At 34.3% G+C, this 7,000-nt stretch overlaps 1 long non-coding RNA gene across 1 annotated transcript; it reads right to left on the bottom strand.

Moving 5' to 3' along the window:
* Positions 1–811: 811 nt before the first annotated feature.
* LOC148125175 (uncharacterized) lies at positions 812–5,659 on the bottom strand. The gene is made up of 3 exons (XR_015744524.1): positions 5,583–5,659; positions 4,071–4,100; positions 812–877 (listed from the first exon to the last, which is right to left on the bottom strand). It is a non-coding gene; the product is annotated as an uncharacterized LOC148125175 (long non-coding RNA).
* Positions 5,660–7,000: the final 1,341 nt, after the last annotated feature.

Raw genomic sequence — 7,000 nt, forward strand, 5'->3', positions numbered from 1 at the left:
GAAATAAAAATAAATAAATATGACATGAATTTGACAGCTATTGAAAAGAATATTTGGACATATGTTAGAAAATAATTTGAGCTGTTTCCATTAGGAGCCGCAGAATGCACATACTTCATTCGGGTTTAGGGCCCAGCGTTTTGTTTCTAATTTATATTTTATTTTTATAAATCAATTGATTTTATTTACATAGCGACCCATTTTAACAGGTTATTCTGGGTGGCTTACCACATAAAATGTAAAAACGATTAACAAAATAGTACAAAATAAATGCATATAGCACTGACTAAAACTGTTTCTATGAATGTCCCAAAGGTGCTTTTTCAAGAGGCATCTGGACTTTCTTGTTTTTCTTTGAAGACATTTCACTTTTCATCCAAGAAGATTCTTCAGTTTGGATGAGAAGCAAAACATCTTCAAAAAAACAACAACAAGAAGAAAGTCCAGGTGCCTCTTGAAAAAGCACCTTTGAGACAACCATGACCTGGATGACTGAGAGTCTGCTTAGACATTTAGCTATGCACTTTGGGATAAATTCCCTTTGAATGGTATGGACATGGTATGAATGCATTTCCAGAAAAATTGCAGACTACAGACAACACAGACCCATCCCCAACAGCCTGTGCTTCTGTTCAACAGTGAAGGAACATAGGGCAGAAAACATCCTTCAGAAAGCTAAGCTCCACAACACAGTCCTTTCAGCAGTTCCAAGAAGGCTCCATACCCATTTGCACTACATAGGTGACCCCGAGGACACAGACAAACCTCAACAGCTCTCTGAGAGAATGCAAATGACTTACTGCAAGGAATATAAATTCTTCCATTCCCCACCATCCAGTCAAAGCTGAAGAAGTTGCTTGGATGAGAAGTGAAACATCTTCAAAGAAAGACAAGAAAGTCCAGCTGATTCTCAACAAAGAACCTTTGAAACACTACAACAATTAATGCAGATGCTCTCTCTATTCAGAACTAAGACATTAATTTGTACTGCACCTCAGCCTGAGGAGGGTGAGTTTCTGAGGAAAGTGAGTTTCTGAGCTTTCTGAGTTTTCTTTTCTTATGTAGTGCTGTTCAGTTTCAGGCATATCTCCTCAAAAAGAAAGTCCTGCTGTTTTCAGAGGCTCTAAGACTCTTTAGCCTTAGGCTAAAGTCCATACTTCCCTACACTGTAATAAGGCAAACCAAGCATTGTCTATAGAATTACACTCTTAGTAATTAATATTTGTACTCTGAGATACTTCTATACAATAAGTCAACCCAGAAAAGGATATTTTATTCCCCATTGCACTCTTCCTAAGTATGTACTGTATTCTCATAGCAGTTATTAATTCTGAGTAAAGTTCTATCATAACATTTATTGTATAATTTCCACTAGGTAACTGAAGTATATTGTTCTGATTCTTTGTTGTCTTTACTAGTTATAATAAGCTTGCTAACTCAAGGCATTTCATGTTTTGGAAATCTTTGAAGACTACTGCATTTCAGTCCATGTTTTTTTTTTTTATGTGCTTTCCTAAGATAAATCAGTAGATGACAGAATAAAAAAAACAGCAGGTGGGGTTTTTTTTTCCATTGTGGAAGCCCCTTGCTTTCTACAAAATGTCTTCTCAGCCAGATCTGTTTTCATTCTCTGTGAAAAGATTGTCTTTTAGAAAGGCTAACTGGATTTTGTTTTATCTCTTTTTCTAATTTTCCCATTGCAATCCAGCAACAGAAAGTTTCTGTTTGTTGTTGTTGTTGCTTCTTGTGAAATTAATAATGAAGTGAATCTTTGCCACTTGTTTCAACTATCAGACAACCTGGGAATGTCTCAGTCTTCTTAAAGCTTATATGCTTACACTCTTATATTCAAGGTACAGAATTGCAACATGAGCCTTATTGATGGATAACAACTTGCTGGTTGATAGATAGCATATTAGTAACTTAGTTTCATTTCTCTGGTATCAAGAATATGTGTCAAGAATGAAGGCAAATATATGGATAATGTTGAGGATCCAAGTCTTAAAGAAGTGCTTGAATGAATGTCATCCAGTGAAATTTAATTTCCTTTTTTTAGTTTGAAAACAGGAAATAGTTACATGAAATATATCAATATGTTTTGCTGGTGTGCTGGCTACATTTTATTTTCTTTCTTTCATTCCTTCTTCTCTCTTTTCCCATCATCAGTTACTGTCTTGCCCAAATGGTACATCCTAAATATTTAACCTTCTTTCCAAAAGAATGTGTACTGAAATGCTGCTGAAGAAATTTTGGACACATTTTTTTTCTTTTTACTAACTGTCAAATAAATATGAATACTAGATGCTTGCAATTCCAAATTTTGAGTGTTAGAATAAAAAAAAAAAATCTACCACGTGAACAAAAGTTTCTACAGTGTCTCCAACATGAGCAGATGGGAGTCATGTGGATTTTGAATGATAGGATTTAATATGTACAGATTTTTTCTTGATACTTTAATGGATAGACAAGTCTAGTTCGGCCACCTGTGCTCTTAGTTATTGACCTGATGTATAATGTTCCTTGGCTCATTTATAAAACCTGTTATAGCTGTTTCTTCTTTTGTAAAAAAAAAAAAAATGGGATCAAATGCTTCAGACAGCATGCAAATGGGAACAGCATTGATGATGTTACCTACTTAGAGTAATTAAACATCTATGAAAAAAGAAGCAAGCTCAGAGAGCACCCAAAATCCTTCATTTCAACCCTGAGCTACAAATATTATCCTTTATTGATACTCCACCATCCAATAAAGATCAGTTATTGATTCTTATTAGATGTATGCAATACATTTTTTTAACTTATTAAAAACAAAAACAAACATAATTTATTTGCAACATTTTTAAATGATTGGTTTTTTTAAAAAATAATAACATCCTGAGGTTTATCTGCCTTTCCACTGTGCTATATTTCCTAGGTGGTAATCTGAAAATGCATACAGATTAAAATATCAGGAGCCAGTTTATAACTTCAGTTAAAAATGTCTGCTTTTTGAAAAAGAGAGGAAAACAAATTAAAGGTTTAAGAGAGAAGCTTACAATCACTTAGGCAAAAATGAAGCAAGCAAATAAATTAAAAAACAATTATGAAAACTATTTTGTTGCATAACATTAGTAGTATTATGTAGATCTCAGTATTGCGTTAACTCTCTTTTGTTATGTTTTTCGCTTTGTAATATGTTAGTTGTCATAGCAGATTATACAGGACTGTCATTCAAAGTAGTTTTATGGTTATTACTATGTTACCAACATTTGTGGAAATGACAAAACAGATTACTCTCATCTCCATGGTGTTATCTTAAAAAAACAAATAAACCCACGCCTTCTTGGTAATCAAGGCTTTCCAACTAAATTATTCTTAGAGTTAATGCAGTTACAAACATATACTCGGTGAATCTTTCAAGCTGCCAATAATTGCAGAAATCTGCATTTGGAATGCTGAATAATTTCTTTAAAAAATACAGATTGTAATTCTAAGGAGATAATTGTGATTATGCTGTTTCAATAAAGATTCTTAAGCAAGGGGGACTGTAAGATGTAGGATTTATAGAAGGGCACATAAAATGTGAGGCATTTAGAAACTACAGAGTACAGAAGAGTGGTGATGATGATGCGGTGATTAGAATGCAGTATTGGAGGCTAATTCTGCTGATTGCTAGCAATTCGATCCTGACAGGCTCAAGGCTGACTCAGATTGAGGTCAGTAAAATGAAGACCCAGATTTTGGGGGGCAATACGCTGACTCTGTAAACTGCTTAGAGCGGGCTGTAAAGCACTATGAAGAGAAACCTAAGTCAAAGTGCTACTGCTAGTACTGTTAAAAAACCAAGAATGTGTCAGACTTGGCTAAATTCTGAGCTGAACTGGAAACCTTCTGCCAATTAAAATTTATTTATTTATTAGATATTTATGTCACCCATCCCACTTAGATAAGATAGAAGATATCCCAAAGATAATTTGAGTTCTCCTTGAGTAGGGGTAACTTAGCTGGGAATTTCATTCACAATTCCTTTTTAAGAACTGTACTGTAGAAAGGCAGGCATATAGTTGCAAAAAAAAAAAAAAAAAAGCTACCTTGTTTTCTTCTTTCTTTTTCTTTTTGCCCTAAACCAGGAAGATGAAAAACAGAATCAAATGGTTGACAGTCCTATTTTACTCATCACAAGAAATGTTCTTTGGGGACGTGTCAGTGATAATGCTTTAAAGAAAGAGTGTTGATTGCTACGTACCATCCTTTTATTGTACATTTCGGTATACATTGGTATTGCTGCATTGTGGTAAGGCACTTTTCAAATATCTTGCTTATTTAGCTTTTGAAAAGTTTTGCACTGACTCTGTTTATATTTAACAGTTTCTGATTTTTGAAATGTCAAGTCCTTTGCAATGTAGTTTATTTTCTTGCACAACTTCCTAAAGCCTCTGTTGGCACGTATGAACACACTTATTGGTGTGAATTAGCCTAAGTTTGATCTTTGCAGAAGAATCAGGTACTGTATGTCTTATATGTCACCTACTGTGGCGCTTTCTAAGCTTGGTGATGTTTTTTGCAGATGTTTCACTATCTAACTAGCAACAGTCTTTACATACAACACCAATAGAGACATAGACATTAAAAATATCTATATACAAAGAGCAAAATACCTCCTTTCCAGCAACCAACACTGAGGAAAAACAGATTATTACTGGCATTAATACCAGACCAACAATCAGACAGTAAACAATACCCTAATCAAGGAATTACTAACTCAGTCAAACAATCAAACTGTAAAGATCAGCCTAATCAAGGAATCATCAAGAACATTCCCACCAACACTGACAGGGCAAGCCACTTGTATCTATACAGAGAGCAAGCCCCACTGATGATGTTACCCAGTTTGGTAAATGAAACATCTGCAAGAAAACCATCAACTCAGAGAACTCCAAGGATCCCACAGTTCAACCTAAACTAGAAATATTTTATTCTATGTCAGGAGGAGGAGGAGGAGGAGGAGGAGGAGGAGGAGGAGGAGCATTAGGTAGTTAGGCAACAGCATTAGAGAGAGCACTTAATGGAAAAGGCAAATGCTTAAGAGAAGCATTAATTGCCCCTGCTACTGAACCTCAATTAGTTAATTCCTCTCTCATTTCTGAGCACTGAACAACTCCAACCCCAAAGATAAGCTATTATCTCTGGAGATGAATTTGTGGAAACAACCTAATCACTCACAGTAAAGAGTTAATGAGCTTTTTCATTCCAGTAGTCCCTATAGTCTCAGCTGTAAAGATAGGCTGCCCTTGCTAGCTGTCCAGTAGTAAGTGTATAGCCTTTCATTGTTAATAGAAAATAATAAAAAAAATGTGCTTGCTCCTCAATAATTTGTCGTGTTATAGTAGTTCATCTTGCATAAGACGTAGAGAAGATTCATCAGTGTACATTATCAGGTAAACCACAGTTCTCGTTTTAAATGAAGGCCTCTAGAAGATCTCTGCTGGATTTTGCAGGTATTTAATGCATTAGAAAGTTATAGAATTTATATAACATGGACATTAGGAAGTGTTTTTGACTTGATGGTCAGTGAAGAAAGCTGTATCCATTTTGTAACATACCCTTGCATACTGCATCTGCTTCCATCAGCCAGGAAGAGAAATATTGGACAGTTCCATTGTATCTTCATTAAGAGACCGGTGAGGTAATTTTGGTTGAAAAAATGCCCACACACTTAGATTAATGAATGTTACAGAGATTCATAAGCCACTTTCTCCAGATCCAACTCTATCCACGAACCTATTCTCTCTCATTCACAAGTGTTCACAATATTGGCTTCTTAGTTTTAACTGCCAATATAAAGGAGGAAAAATAATTCAAGTGCTTAATGCTGCCAGACATAAAATATCAGTGCTGAAAGTAACATTTCCTTTCCAGAAAAGCATACCACCTTTCAAGCAGGAATACACCATAAGACATGTACAGAAAGGGATTAACAAGTGCTAAAAAAAACCAACCCAAAACAAAATCAATTGCATGGATTATTTAACAAAACAGTCTATTCCAAGGCTTATTAAACACTTCTTTGGCAAATATAAAATCCTTCCTTCCTTATTTCCTACCTTCTGTAAAATAGCTGCATTTTTCATTTGCGAAAATTGAAATGCCTGAAGACAGTTTCTGGGTATAACCTTTTTGAAGCTATTTTCGACAAAATCAATTTTTGAAGGAATGATATAACAGCTAAACAGTGATGATCCACAGACCAATTGGAAAATGACTTATTTGTCTATTTTCCCTGAAAAAAATACTGGAAATAAATCTTTGCCATCAACTGCAGTTAAGATATTTTCCAATCAATCTTTCTTCTTTATGTGATTTTGGAGCATGATTCTATCAATGTATCTTTTTACATTATACCAGCTAGTCAGTATATTTCTACTTTTGCATCCAGAAAGTTTTCTTTGAATTATCAGGCATGGAATAAATCTTTAGTTTGTCTGTATATCATCTAATATTATCTATCTATCTATCTATCTATCTATCTATCTATCTATCTATCTATCTATCTATCTGTCTTTCTATCTCCCTATCTATCCATCTATCCATCTTCTATCTATCTATCTATCTATCTATCTATCTATCTATCTATCTATCTATCTATCTATCTATCTATCTATCTATCTCCCTATCTATCCATCTTCTATCTATCTTATCTATTTCCACTCATTTTATGGTCATATAATATATCTAGAAACATATTATTTTTGTTTTTATTCACAGCAGCTGTCTGCACATAACATACAATATATTCTACTTGTTCTAAATGACTTTGTAACAGCTATAACCTATGTGTATGTCTGTCTCTGTGTGTCTCTGTTGCATGTGTATTCTCTAGAAATCAGTACAAAAGAAAAATAGGCATGTTTAATAAATGACCAGTCTTTTTATAATAGTCTGTTAATCAACAAAAGTGGACATGGTTTCATTAAGCACTTTTATCTTATATTAGTTTGAATTGGGGGTTTTCATTGAAAAC

The sequence above is a fragment of the Pseudonaja textilis genome, chromosome 8, assembly GCF_049901715.1.
Source record: "Pseudonaja textilis isolate UNSWEBS1 chromosome 8, rPseTex1.2, whole genome shotgun sequence".
NCBI lineage: Eukaryota > Metazoa > Chordata > Lepidosauria > Squamata > Elapidae > Pseudonaja > Pseudonaja textilis.